The sequence below is a fragment of the Miniopterus schreibersii genome (genome assembly GCF_964146895.1).
Source record: "Miniopterus schreibersii genome assembly, chromosome: 7".
In the NCBI taxonomy this organism is placed as follows: Eukaryota; Metazoa; Chordata; class Mammalia; order Chiroptera; family Miniopteridae; genus Miniopterus; species Miniopterus schreibersii.
Genome location: NC_138108.1, coordinates 21,575,612 through 21,590,860, shown reverse-complemented (window position 1 = coordinate 21,590,860; position 15,249 = coordinate 21,575,612). Strand labels below are relative to the sequence as shown.

Here is a 15,249-nt window from a genome sequence, read left to right as displayed (position 1 = left end):
CAGGAGGCAGCCGATCAATGACAACTCTCTCATCATTGATGTTTCTCTCTCTCCCCCTCTCCCTTCCTCTCTCTGAAATCAATAAAGATATATTTTAAAATAAAATAAAAATATAAAACAAACTAATAACTTTGCTAATCTTCCTACAACTTTAAGGCACTGACAATGCCCAATCATTATAACTGTTGGTTAGACAGTATGCTGGGTCAAAAGAGAAAAGGTTTTTTAAAATATCAGTGCAACTCATTCTCACCACAATGGCCAGAACCAATAATGGTCAGGCAGTGTTAAGTGTGGTGTCCTATTTTTGATCATAGCTACAAGGTTCCCATGACTGGCTTCATATCCATTATTTAGAAAAAGAAGATATTCTGGTTGCAATTTGTCATTCCACAGATGGCTAAAATGGCCAACATGGCTACGGTGGTGCCCTTTCCAGTTCCAACTTCATTTGGTTAAGAGCTAGGGCTAGTTATTAGACTACCTGGCTCAGACAGTGATTAGCTCCATGAACTTGTACTAGTCCTTTTTAAATCCCCTAAACCTGTTTCCTCATTTGTAAAATCACCTCACATGGTCATGGTGAATAGAAAATAATCTACACGAAAGACTCAGCCCAGTGTCTGGCCCATAGGTAACATCTACTGAAGGCTTCCTATTTCCATTGTGGCCCAGCTCCTGTTGGTGTTTTCTTCACTTCTCTATTTGAGTAGGTAGTTGATGAAAACTTAAGATTTATTTAAAATCAGATTAGTAATTTTGGCATAGAAATAAATGACAGACTGCTACAATATTCTTTCAGAGACTGTCACAGGGAGGAATGTCTTTAGCTTTGTTAAACCTTGTCTGAAACTGATAAGCAAAAAAGAACTACATGAAAAATAAAGAGATCCCTTGTATTTAGTCTCTACATTTTGGAGCAAAATCATCCATTCTGAACTTCTCTAAGATATGTTTAAATGATTATAAAAAATGTTCACAACTGATGTAGTTTTCCAGCAATGCAAAACATATCTAAACTCCATTTTTCAAGATCCAATTTAAGTTCCACTTTCTTCATGAAACAACTCTAATTCCTACAGCACATATGTTCTTTTTTTTTTCTTTTTTTTAAAAATGTATCTTTATTGATTTCAGAGAGAGGAAAGGAGAGGGCGAGAGAGAGATAGAGACATCAATGATGAGAGAGTGATTGATCGAGCCCGCAACCCGGGCATGTGCCCCAACCAGGAATCGAACCCCCATCACCTGGATCCTAGGTCGACAATCAACCATTGAGCCACGCCCGGCCGGGCCTAGCACATATGTTCTTATAAATACCAGTTTTTTACTGTCATATTGCACTACTTAGCACTCTAGTATAGACTACCATTGTTTTATATTGATATCATATGTTTTGAATACAACGAGAGGAGAGAAATTTCAAAGCATTAGTGAATCAATAGGAGGGTGGTACTGGTGGTTAGTGCATGTAGAGTGAGTGAGTAGAAGGCTTGAAACCTGTGACTGCAACTTCAAGTCACTCCCAGTGAGAACCATCTAAGCCAGATCAACCCCCAGAACCACTTGAAATACTAATAAAATGATTGCTGCTGTCGTCAGTCACTAAGTTCTGGGGTGATCCATTACACAACAATAGCCAATGCTACTCCTTGTCGAAAATACAATGAAAGTGGTGAACTAAAGTTCTGAGAAAGCTGTACAGGACAGAAAGGTGGCAGGTCTGAAGCACTGGCTGGGGAAAGCAGCCACAGATGAAGTGCAGAGGCTGTAAGATAGTAAAAGGCTATAGGTATCATGTGATTTGTCCCTTGTAAACGCCAAATTGTCAGTAAAGTAACTATACTGTCTCGTAAAGGGAAGAGTTTTGTGCCTACAAAGACTAGGGGGAAAAGGCACAGGAGCAGAGAGAGATAAGACCATAAGCAAGTAAAGTCAGAAATCGTGGAGAGGAAACTGGACACCCACAGGCAAGCTAAAACTATATCATGCAGAGGGGCTCCACATGAATTCTTAAGTTAAAAAGTTAGCTTTCCTTTTTGGTTAAAAATAGATCTGGAGTTGGGTTTCTCTGTAAAAAAATTAACACCATAGGATTGCTGTTACTTGCATGCTTCTCTCAGAAGACCAGAAAGACTAAGGCTTAAATATTATTATTTAAGAATACTAGCAGACTTCCAACAAGGCATTAAACTGCAACCTAGGTTATGTGCCCTGACCTGGAATCAGAGCCGAAACCTTTTTTGGTGTACAGGACAACGCTCCAACCAACTGAGCCACCTGGCCAGGACTATACTCTTTACTTTTAAAATTAATGTGCCTACATGTTAAAATATTTTAAATCGAAAGTATTTTTCATTACACACACACACAAACACACAGACACACTGGTGGGGGGGAGTTAAAGAAGATGCATTTTATTAGGATGATATATTCCCCATTCCCAGGGTAAATAATTTCTATTCTTATACTGTAAGTACTCATCAAACTGCCACTGTTAAAATGAAAACAAGTATGTAGCTGATTATATTTTTACTTGACTATACATGTGTACAAAAAAATTAAATGTTTCCCCAAAAAGCTCACAGGAAGTAAAATCAGTAATGGGTTCTGTTAGTCAAATAATCATCTAAATCAGAGATTTTCAACCCTTTTCAGCTCAAGGCACACATAAACCAGTTACTAAAATTCTACGGCACACCAAAAAATATATTTTTCACTGATATGACAAAATAATAGGTATAATTTTGATTGATTTACAACAGTAGTAGTAGTAGTAATTAGCTATCTTTTTTGCTCCAAAGTAACTTTTTAAAAAATCAGGTGCCTATACTTGTACACAAGGATTTCTGGTACCAAGAAGTAACCGATCAGATGCAACCTTATTATGCAACATGATCAACAAAATGCAACTCTATTATATGACCTATATGTTTATGGTTCAAGACAGGGCATTCACACCAGATGGCTATTGCTGTGTTGGCTGTGTCATTTTTTTGACAATCTAAGGGGAAAGAGGTCAGTGGCCCTGACTAGATAGTCAGGTAGGTATTGCATGTTTTAAAAATTCTTGTGGCACACCAGTTGAAAAATCACTTATCTAGATTATCTACACAGATATCACAAAATAAGAATTAATGCATTTTAGGCAATTCTCTAATATCAAACAGTCTTACAGGCAGGACACTGTGAACAAACAACAATGCTTTTATTAAAAACTCTTTAAAGGCTTTAATTTGTGATTGGAAACATTTCTTAATGGATATTTGAAATGTTTTCATTGATAAAAATTTCACTGAATATGCCACAGAACCTCATATTCCTTATCCTAATAACTATATTTCTAAAAACTTATTAAATAAAAAATGTTATCCATTTCATATCCATCAAGTTTGGCAAAAATAGTAAGTCTGATAAAACCAAAGATTGGGGAGGATGTGGAGTAATGTTCACTGGTGGTAGGGACATGTACAACTCATCACTTTGGAGATTATATATTTTATGATCCCACAATACCACCTGTAAGTGTCCAAGTACTTAAGAGACAAGCACCAGGAGAAATGTAAAAGGATATTCATTGTGGCATCCTAACTATATAACTCTCTCTCAAAAGGGAAATGGAAAAACTGCCTTATTCTTATAAAAAGAATGACCTGGATCTATAAGAACCAGTATGAATAATGTCAAACCCTATGGGTGGAGTAAAAAATGCAAATCTTAAAAGAATGATAAATAGAGCTCATCCTTCATATAAAATTCAAAAGTACAGACAGCAATTAAGTAAAATTTTATGAATACATAAGTAATAAATGCACTAAAACATGTACCAGAACAACACAAATTGTTACCTGGGGGAGGATTTTTGTTGTATCTTACTACTCCTTCAACAAATTATTTGAAGCAAAATGTAAACAATTGATTACTACTGGTGATGAGTATGTAGATGTCTATCATGTTTTATACTTTGGTTTAAAATGTTTCACAATTAAAAACAGAAATCTATTTTAAAAAGAAATTCAGCCCGGCCGGGCGTGGCTCAGCGGTTGAGCATCGACCGAGGATCCAGGCGATTGGGGTTCGATTCCCGGTCAGGGCACATGCCCGGGCTGCGGGCTAGCGGATCAATGACTCTCTCATCATTGATGTTTCTATCTCTCTCTCTCTCCCTCTCCCTCTCCTTTCCTCTCTCTGAAATCAATAAAGATACATTTTAAAAAAATTAAAAATAAATAAATAAATTCAAAATATGGATGAAGTGTGTGAACAGGTGTGCTCATCAAAGCCAAATATATATTTTTTAATTAGGGGAAGGGGAGGGCAACTAAATATCTTACAAGAAAAAAAGCCATACTCAGAAACATGGATAGAGGCATGTACAATCTGGGATACATAAAGAATACGCTGTATTTTCAAGTTACTTTATTACTTTTGCTGTACTGACTTAGCTAAACTTTTCTTCATATATCAAACTTGGTAAGGTTTTCTAAATTTCAAAAAAAAGCATCCAATTTTCAGGTATGGCTACAAAACTGACTTACTGCAATTCTATAATATTTGGGCCTATTTACATGTTTACATTTCACCATGTTTCACCAGGGGGCTTACAATTTAAGGGATACATAATGACAAGACATCTATTATGGGCCTCCCAACTTGCTTTTCTTCTCATCTAAAGGGATGACTTGTCCCTTCTTTTCTAAACCTAGTCTCTTCATCCATTTTCAAATCCCAGTTTTTTCTGTTTTTTTTTTTTTAAGACTCTGTTCCCTCAATTACATTCTCTACTGATTCCTGGTATCCTGCACTTAAACGGGCGTCCTATATTTTGGAGGAGAGAATGCCTATCTCTTTGATTTCTTCATTATGCTAAATATATACTTTTTAAAAAGCCAATTTATAAATCATGAGTGATGTATTTAATTAATTAATTAATTATTTATTTATTTTTTGAGTGATGTATTTTAAAACATCTGCCCCAAAGTGTGGTAAATATTGTATCTTAAAATAACAGGGATAAGAGCATGGGATGAAGCTTTAAAGATCATATAATCTGGGAGTTTTCTAATATTTCATAACAAAACTTTTCCAGATGAAATCTTATATAGTATCCTAAATATACAAAACTGGCAAAAGTGTTGCTAATACTCTTTTATGTTCAAATACATCACATTAATTTATTACAAATAGACAAACTGAGGCTTAGGAATATAAGTTACAGTTTGTTTGTTTATGCAAAATTTTGTTTTGATTTCACCAGACAAGCAGTTGCTTTTGTTTTCATTTTTATTTATTTTATTTTATTTTATTGATTTTAGAGAGAGGAAGGTAGAGGGAGAGAAACATCAATGTGAGAGAGAAATATCGATCGGCCACCTCTTGCACGTGCCCTGACTGGGGATCAAACTGGCAACCTGGGTATGTGCCCTGACCTGGAATTAAACCCGGGATGATGCGCCAACCAACTGACCCACACCAGCCAGGGCATTTTAGTTTTGTTTTGTTGGCAGCTTTTACTGGTTCACTTTGCAATCTCGGAATATGCTTCAATAAAACTGATACAAGTTTTTTTTTTTAAATAAGAATTTTTCCTTCAAAATTAAATTATTAGCAATATCTAACAACTGCTTAGAAGGCAAACAAGAAAAACCCAAAACTTTCAAAAAGCTATAAGAACACCTATGTTATGACATCAGGACATAGTGTTATATGTTTATTTGTCACTAATTACACAGGATGAGTATACCCCCAAAGAAATGGGCTTAACTAATTAAACACAATGCATGTGCCATACTAAGGTATTATTTAAATAATTCTATATGGATATGCACAAGGCTGAATTTTTAAAAAATCTACTGCAAACTACAACTTTCCTTATCATTCATTGACCCATTTGAAATTCACAAATAAGCACAGAGATAGTAAGAGAAACTTTATACTAAGGAATGCTTGCATTCCACACACACACAAATTAACCATGTATAATCATGTAGCACTATGGTTTTCAATGTATTAAAATTTTTTATACATGTACATGAGGGTGCCGAGAACATTCAATAGGGAAAGTACAGTCCTTTCAACAAATGGTGCTGGGAAAACTGGATATTCACACGCAAAAGGATGAAGTTGGACCCTTACCTAACATCATATGCAAATATTAACTCAAAATGGATCAAAAACGTAAATATAAGAGCTAAAACTATTGAATTCTTAGAAGAAAACATAGAGGAAAAGCTTCATGACACTAGATTTGGTAATGATATCTTAGACATGACACCAAAAGGAAAGGCAACAAAAGACAAAAATAAAGTGGACTTCATTAAAATGAAAAAATGGAACATCAAAGAACACTATTGACAGAGTGAAAAGGCAAACTACAAAATGGGGCCAAATATTTGTAAATCATGGATCTGATATGAGATTAATATCCAGAACATATAAAAAAATTCTTGCAACTCAACAACAAAATAAACCAATTTAAAATATGGGCAAGGGGGCTTGGATAGACATTTTTACAAATAAGATACACAAATGGCCAATAAGCACATGAAACAATGCTCAACATCATTAATCACTAGAAAAATGTAAATCAAAACCACAATGACATGCCACTTCTCACTCATTAGGATGGCTACTATAAAATAAATAACAAGTGTTGGTGAGGATACAAAGAAATTGGAACCCTTGTGCATTGCTGGTGGGAATATAAAATGCTATTGCTGCTGTAGAAAACAGTATGGCAGTTTCTAAAAATAAAAAAAAAGTCAGAATTACCATATGATCCTGCCATTCTACTTCTGGGTACATACCCAAGAAAACTGAAAGTAGAGTCTTGAACAGATATGTATACACCAATGTTCAGAACGTAATTATTCACAATAGGTAAAAGGTGGAAACAAATAAAGGTCCATCTATAGATGAGTAAACAAAATGTAGTACATTCATACAATGGAATATTATTCAGCCTTAAAAAGGAATGAAATTCTGATTCATGCTACATCACGGATGATGCTTGAAGCCATTATGCTAAGTGAAATAAGCCAGATACAACAAAAACACAAATATTGCATGATTCCACTTATATCAAGTAACCAGGGTAGTCAAAATCATAGACAGGAAGTAGAAAAGTGATTACCAGGGGCTGGGAGGAAGAAAGGATGGAGAGTTGCTGTTTAATGGGTAGAGTTTGGGATGATGAAAAGGTCTGGAGATGGACAGTGATGGTGGTTCCACAGCCATGTAAATGTACTTAATACCACTGAATTGTACACTTAAAAATAGTTAGAATGGTAAATATTATGTTGTATATTCCTACCACAATAAAAAATACTTATGCGTTATTAATTTTATTACGGTGGCAGTATAGGAATGTGGTTAAGAATACAAGCTTAAGGGGTGGCTCAGTCGTTGAGCATCACCTATGAGCTAAGAGATCCTGGTTGGATTTCCAATCAGGGCACATGCCCGGGTTGCAAGCTCGATCCCCAGTAGGGGGCATGCAGGAGGCAGCTGATCAATGACTCTCTCATCATTGATGTTTCTCTCTCTCCCCCTCTCCCTTCCTCTCTGAAATCAATAAAGATATATTAAAAAAAAAAAATAATAACAACACTGCAATAGCCGTCCAGTGTGAATGAATAAAAAAATTATGCCTATTTTTTTGTCAGACAGACAAAATATATATATTTTCAGGTGCTGCAGAATTTTAGTAATTAGTTTATGTGTGCCATGAGATGAAGAAAGTTGAAAATCACTGATCTGATCCATACTTCTCATTTTATAGCTAAAGAAATTGAGAGTCCTAGATAAATGATTTACCTGAGGTCACATTATCTTGTTTCACTAATATTAATTTTCCTAAAATAAGAGTTTGGGATTAACAAAACTAACGTTGACATTCAACTACTTGAGAACCAAGGCAAAGGCATGAGATTCTATAATGTGTGTCTAAGAGTCTACAAATAGCTTGATAGTCACCTACCACGCTAATCTAATAAATAATTACCCATGAGTGGGAACCAAAGGTAGGAAAACCAAAAGAAAAGCCATTTTAATTATCTTCGAAGACAAAGGTTAAAAACACCTCTGTGGAAAATAAGTGTTAAAATATTTGTGAAAACAAATACGGATCAAGAGTGTGAGACACTCCCCCATATGCCCAGTACTCCACTCCTTTCAGCCAGTTACTTAATATATAATCTTAGTGAGACTGTTGAATCTGAAAAATCAGGTGCTTTTTCTACCAAATAGAGGAATTATCTACAAATAATTCTTTATTAAATTCGAACAGAAGGGAGCAGCAGTCCAAGTAACACACCATGTCTAATCCAAAAAAATCATGTATTAAGCTTTGCAGACATCTCTCTCTACTTACTTGAATAGGCTAGATCTGTTTTCTGAGAAATTCACAACACAAAAAGCAAAATAACAGGCAATCTTCGAAGGTCAAACTCAACAAGAGCTAAAAAGCTTTCGTCTCTGTTTTGCTCTCCCCCATTGCCCTTCCTCCACAGACTGGCTCTCAAGAGTAGCACCACCTCTACTAGGAATGTCCTCCCGTCACACCTGCATCAGCTGAAATCCCACCCATTCTGAAAGGTTCCATTTAGACGCCGCAGTTTCCATCAACTTCCCCCCAATGCTCCCAATCTCGAATTAAACTCCTTCCTCTCCCCTCCCCTATTCTGCACCTCTGCTTCAACATTTTATTATATAATTCACTGCACTACAACTGCCTACCTTCCCTTCTCCCACCTTCCCCTAAGAAAATCCCGAAAGCAGAAGGCGAGGGAAGGAAGGAATTAGCGTTTGTTAAAGCCTCAGTGCCAAGCAAGGTGCTAGGCGGTTAGCACGCGTCGTCGCAGCTGACCCGACGACCATCTGGGGAGGTAAACAGGCGGGGCCCCTCGCGCGTTCCCGGGAGAGCGCGTCCAGGGGAGAGTCCCGCGGCGTGTCCGACGTCGCCCGGCCAAGCCAATCACAGCGCGTTACCGAACCGCTGGCTGCTGGCTCCCGGCTCCCCAGCGCTCTCCCCGCCGCTGGACGCTGCAGGTCCTGTCCACTGCGTCCCCCACCATGCCTAACGGATAGTAGGTATTTCACAAATACTTGCTGAGTTTAATATTCCTAGGCACTCAGTACCACCCGTCGAGTAAGCCGGTCACCCCCACCCCTAGCCCGTTACCTTTACTGTTCCTTTACAGCGGGCTTTATGTTACATACACCGACAGCCCTCCGCACTTCCCAGGGAAAGGCTGCGGACATCAACCCTTACTGGGGCGTTCAGTGAAAACCTTCCAGTTCTCCCAGATTTCCCCGACCGTGCTTCCCACAGAATGCAAGAAATGCACACACGCACGCACGCAAGACACATCTGATGTAACGCTCATGCTCTTCCAAAAAGCTCCTCGTCTTCGTGCTTATAAGCAGTAAGGCTTGTGCGGCTTCTACCTCCCACGGCGGGGACACCCTAAGACGCTGTCTGAATAAGAAAGCCACATCTTCCTAACCGTCCTGAAGCGGAGGCATCCGAATCCCAGCCCTCCCCCTCCCGCGCCTTCCCCCTCCGTCGGCCCCCCGCCCCTGCCCCCCCACCCCACCCCCACCCCGTGAACTGCAGTTTGGATTTCCGGCGGGAATGCACAGACACAGAAAGAGGAGATGGGGCTCAAAAGCAATGGAGCAATCGCTTAGCCTGCTTAATTAGAAAGAAGACACAGAGGGTGCCCCGCCTTTTAAAATCTCTGCACTGAACTCCAATACGAAAGACGGGGGGAGAGGGGCGGCACCGAAACCGAGGAACCCCAGACATCGAATCACCGCTTTCCGCAGCTAGTCGGGGGCGTCCTTTCCTCCCCGCGGTCCCGGGCCAGCAGCTCCCGGTACCGCCCGGAGAAGCCCAACCGCACCCTCCCCAGGCGGCCCCATTTCTCATTGTCTCCCTCCGTGGCGGCCCCCAGGGGCGCAGGGTGCAGCCCAGGCCCCGCCGACTCCCACCCACCGGCGTCCGCCTGGCCGGGCGAGGTCCCACCGGCCCCGGCCGCGACCCCGCCCCAGGCTCGGCCGTCCGCACCGTGCCCGTGCGGCGGGGCCGGGCGCCGGGAAAATGGAGGCGGGAGCGGCGGCAGTGCCTCACAGCCCCGCGCCCGGCCGGTTCCCTCCGCCAGCCGAAGGGCGAGGCTGGGCACTCACCGCGACAGCTGCTCGGTCGTCCGGCGGCCCCGGCTACCGTAGCGGCCCCGGGCTGGGCAGCGCTCCCCCAGCCGCCGCCGCCACCGCCTCCTCCCCAGGCGCGGCGCTCCCTCCCGAGAGACGCCGTGAGCGCCCGCAGCTCCCGCGCCGCGCGCTCCGTGACTGACTGACTGACTGACCGGGCGGCGGCCACGGGGGCGGGCCGCGCGCGCGCGGCGGGCGGGGCGCCCGCAGCGCCCGGGCGCTGCGGATCCCAGCGCTGCCGCGTCCGGCCGAGACGCAGAAGGAGGGGCTGAGGGCCGGCTGCCCACAGGCCGACCGACTCGCGCCGGGCCGCTCGCTCCCCCGCCCGCCGCCAACCACTCACTTCCGGCGCCGGCGGCCGCGCCCGCCCCTCCCGGGCGCCCGCCCGCCGCACGCGCCCCCGGCCCGCGCCCCTCGCCCCGCCCGCTCACCTTCCCCTCGGGCGCCCGACCGCGCCCAGCCGGGCGGCCCTCCGCGCCCCGCCGTTCCCCGCGGCCCGGGCGCACCACCTGGGGAACCTGTGACTCAGAGAATGAATGAGTGGGAAGGGGACGCCCGGCGCGCCCGCCCCGCCCCGCTCGCCTCCCTGGAAGCAGGCCCGCGGCCTCGGCGCCCGGGTCCTCGGACGCGGCTCCCGGCGTCGGCCCGGGACCTCGGCGAGCACCTCGGGGCGGGCGTTCGCGGACCCCAGCGCTTCAGGTGCCGTCTTAGGCGCTTAAAGGACCAGTGTCCTCGCAACCCGTGGGGCCTTTTTTTTTTTTTTTTTTTAAAGGAAATCCTTCCATTTTGGCCAACAGCTCTGAGGTTTCATGCCCTGTCTTGGGAAGCTTTTAAAAACTGGACACGTCCGTTGTCTTGAAGTACTTTTTAACTCCGGAACTTGCTTATCTTGTGTTCTTAATAGCCGTCACCCCCTCGCTGAAATGGTTTGGGAATAAGGGGTTGGCATGCTTCCTCATCACCAGCCTCCAAATGACTCAGACGCTGCCGCTCGACTTCTAGGTTCTAATTTAAATCTTTACGTTGACCCCCTACACTTGACCCAGGGCAGGAAAAAATAGGATTAAATCGTTTTCGCCCGGCTGTCTGCAAAGCTCGAAAACAATGGAAAAGCTCGGAGTGTGACCTGGCACCCGTGGGCAGTAAACACTCCTTTTCCACCCCTTCCAAGCTGCTTGCTAAGTATAAGGATCTGTACCTTGAAAGTTCACGAAGGAGGACCTGGCTGTACGTTCCCGAGACCTCGGCTCCTCTCCTGCGAGGCAGGGTGTGCGTTCCTCCGCCCTGGGCCACGTCCCGATTCGGCTCTTTACATTCCTTCTTTCTGATACTCTTGAGGACTTTCAAGTGGTTTTGGTCTCCCCCCCCTCCCCCCCTGCAGTCTATTCCAAACTGGTGCACCCCTTTTTTCAAACTGGTGTTTAGAGCCGCGCGTCGCACTTGAGCCTTCAGTGCTCTAGAAACACGACTGCACTCTTTCTGTCCAGCCGAGTAGCTGCTTTAACATCCTTGTGCAGGATAACTGCTGTAGCCGCTGTTCCTTTCTTGTAGAACTCATCATTTATTACCTCGAGCTGTAATCTCAGGAAGTTAGGACCTTCCCCAATAGGTGTGATTCAGGGTGTTCGTCCTTACATCTTCCATAATGTCTAGCATAGTACCTTGCGCAAGAAATATCTCTAAATTAATAAATGAAAATATTTTGAGAAGCCATAATACAGATGTCTGCAGCCTTTCACTCCATTTCCCTTATGACCAGGTTTGTTGAAATTAGACACACCTGAGCGCCAAACCTAATAGATCCCTACTGTCATCAAATGCTGTTAGGAGGCTAGGATACTACTGTACAAGGGAGAGAATTCACTGTCGAAATCTCCTTTTAAAATAGACCATTGGCCCGGCTGGTGTTGCCAAGTGGTTGGAGCATCAGCCTAACCTAAGGGTTTGGGGTTCCATCCCAGTCACCTGGGCAAGCGCCTTAGCTGCAGGTTGGATTCCCTCCCAGTCTGGTGGGGGCCTGGCGGGGGCAGGCGCAGGAGGCGAACAACTGAAGTGTGTCTCTCACATCAACATTCCTCTCTCTCTCTCTCTTTCTCTCTCTCTCTCTCTCTCTCTCTCTCTCTCTCTCTCTCTCTCTCTCTCTCTCTCTTTCTCCAACTCTTCCCCTCCCCCTTCCACTCTCTCTAAAAATCAATGGGAAAAAATATTCTTGGGTAAGGATTAACAAAAATTTTTAGAAAGTAGACCATTGAATGCTTTTTAGATAGCTCTTAGCCAACTCTCACTCCTCCCAGTGCTTAGGCTGGTCAAAGCTAATTGGAAAAGGAAACAAAGTAACTTTCAGCCACTGAGAAAAGTAAGCAGGCTCTCATCAGTTCCTTCAAACCGTGAAATCATTTATTCATTCCACAGGGGTTTATTGATCTCCAACTAAAACCTAGAAATACAAAGTCAAGAAAGACAGAACAAGGTGGTTCTCTGCCCTCAAAAAGCACGTGGTCTAGTGGGTAAAGGTGGCAAGGAAGTCACTATTAGAGTACAGAGTCCATTCCACCGGAACATGAAATGCTTTTTCTAACGGAAAGATAGGTTTTCCACGGAATATACTTTAGGAAGTGCTCACCTAAGACAAATTGTTGGTTTATAGTAGAGAAAACGACAGTAGAGATGAAGTGACTATAGTAAACTACAGTAGAGATGAAGTGACTTGCCTAAGGTTAAATAACTGCCACTGGAAGATAGTGGACTGGAACCCATATCTTCTGACCCCACTCACATGCTCTTTCCACTATGTGATGTTTTATGAGCTACGAACTCATTGTAGCTCCATCAGCCAATCATAATGAGAAAAAAATTATAAAAAATTATGGGATATATTCTTTTAAATGAGGTTTCAAATCAGTAACTTTTAAAGCTATGCTAATTTTTAATGACTTTTAATGACTTTATGTAAGACGAAAAGATTTTACACTGGAAAAGTGGAACCAGTTATTACCGTAGTATGATTGTTTTATAATCGAGCGGGAGCCTTGCAGAATTAAATTACTTAACTGCCTAGGACATCCATCTAGTCACTCTAGTGCTGAGGTAGCTTTAAGTGAAACAAACTTTCAGGAATGGATAGAAACATTAAAACTCTCCCCAGAAATTTTAGTGTTGACCTCCCCCCCATATTGGAGGAAAGGAGTATGGAAATCCAGACCAGGTTTTGACTTCATCTCTCGCACAATTCCCCAGACTCTGAATTCTCCAAAAGCTAAAGGATGGGAAGGTTTCATATCCTAAACTCATAGTTCTATTCCCCAGAGGAGAAGTTTTTAGTACTTCCTATTCTTAGAAAAATGAGCCAAATTGTTTGTTCCCAAAAGACTTCTTAGGACTAAACTACAGCTTTCATTTTAAGAGTAGCTGCTATACACATTAACTTAGAAACTAGTTATCATTGTCTTAATTTATGACTCAGTAATTTTGTTTCATTTCTAAATGCTGTATTCATTTTCAGCAGGGAGACCAAGGACCACTGCATGTAATATAGGTATGTTGAGTGAATGAATGATTATTAACTTAAAAGATCAGTAGTCATAAGTAGTGGAAAGAATATTTATTTATCAATTTATCAAAACTATTTCTTTAGTGTCCACTGTGTCCCCAGCTCTGTCGAATCACTTAAGGAGTATGAGTGAAATACAAGAAATAGCCTCTAATTATTAAAAATGACCTCACCCAGTTATTGACAAGGAGAGAAAGAAACACACTCTCGTATCCTGCAGGTGGGAATATAAATCATTAAAGCTTTTTTCTGGAGGGGAGGTTAGCAATAAACTTTAACATACCTTAAAATGTGCATCTATTTGATCAAGCAATTTCTCTGTTATGAATTTATTCCAAGAAGCAAGAACAAAACATCAGCTAGGATACTGTGGGATGATGGCAAATAATTGGAAATCTCCTAAATATCCAGCAATGAGATTAAGAAAATGGTTATTTCTAGAAAAATAGTTTTTGATTTGAAAAGGTGTTCACAATATTCTAACCAATAAAAATTTACAAACATTATGTACAATATGAACTCATGAAAAAAACATTATATAAGAAAATCTAGAAATAAATACAACAAGAATACAAAAAATGTTTATTGCAGAGTGGTGTGATTATGATACTTTCTTTAATTTCTTTATTTTTAAATGATGCTTTAATTGGCAATTAAAATAAATGAACTAAATCAATATTTATGAAATTAAATCTCTAAACAAAATGTTGAGGAAAACAACACACAAAACATATATTATTTAATAAAAAATAAAGTTAATTTTAATTGAAAAAGGGATGTCTGCATTCAAGAAACTGTTGATGAGCGAAGAATATGAAATAACCAGACAATAACTAAATACTCAACTCTGATACAGACTGTAAGTACAATAGGAGTTAAGAAAGAGAGAAATTGACTAGGGTTGAAACAGGTTAATATGACTTCAGAAAAATAGTGAGACTTAGTTGGCGCTTAGCATCTAAATGTCATGGGGAGAAACAGAGTCAGTGGCAGTAATATAAGGTGATAGAAGGGCCTGGCATGGCCCATCCTATGCATATCTCACCCCTCCCAGTTGAATTTTAACAACTGCAGAACACGATCTTTGACGGTCGAGGTATTTCTGCTTCTTTCACACAAGTGGGATTTACATGCCCTGTGTAATATAAATATGTAGTAAATAGAGTATTACATGTCCTTCATAATATATTTTTAAAGTTATAGAAGATGTTTTTTGTAAGTCTTTTCGGGGCATTTTTTTCTAAATCTGTTGCGCTGGACATTTCCAGATATTGACTTAGAACAAACACCAACTATTATGCAAGAGCAATAATCACAGCCTGCACCCTTGTGAGTGTTCTGACGTTCACAATCAGACCACAAAGGAATTTAACCAATCAGAACTCAGTAATTCTCTGATTACATACACATTACAGAGCGTTATTTTTAAGTCAGCATTTGAGCTCAATAATTAAACTACTACTAGTAGAACTAGCTTTAAGTACTAA

The 15,249-nt window shown here is 41.5% G+C and overlaps 1 protein-coding gene across 3 annotated transcripts in view; it reads right to left on the bottom strand.

Annotated features, from left to right (window-relative positions):
- The window catches only part of RAPH1 (Ras association (RalGDS/AF-6) and pleckstrin homology domains 1), a 76,718-nt gene extending 66,351 nt beyond the window's left edge, over positions 1–10,367 (bottom strand). For all 3 annotated transcript variants that reach the window (XM_081142518.1, XM_081142519.1, XM_081142520.1), the window contains exon 1: positions 10,189–10,367. The gene's annotated coding sequence lies outside the window, so the exon portion shown is untranslated. The remainder of the gene's footprint in view (positions 1–10,188) is intronic.
- Positions 10,368–15,249: the final 4,882 nt, after the last annotated feature.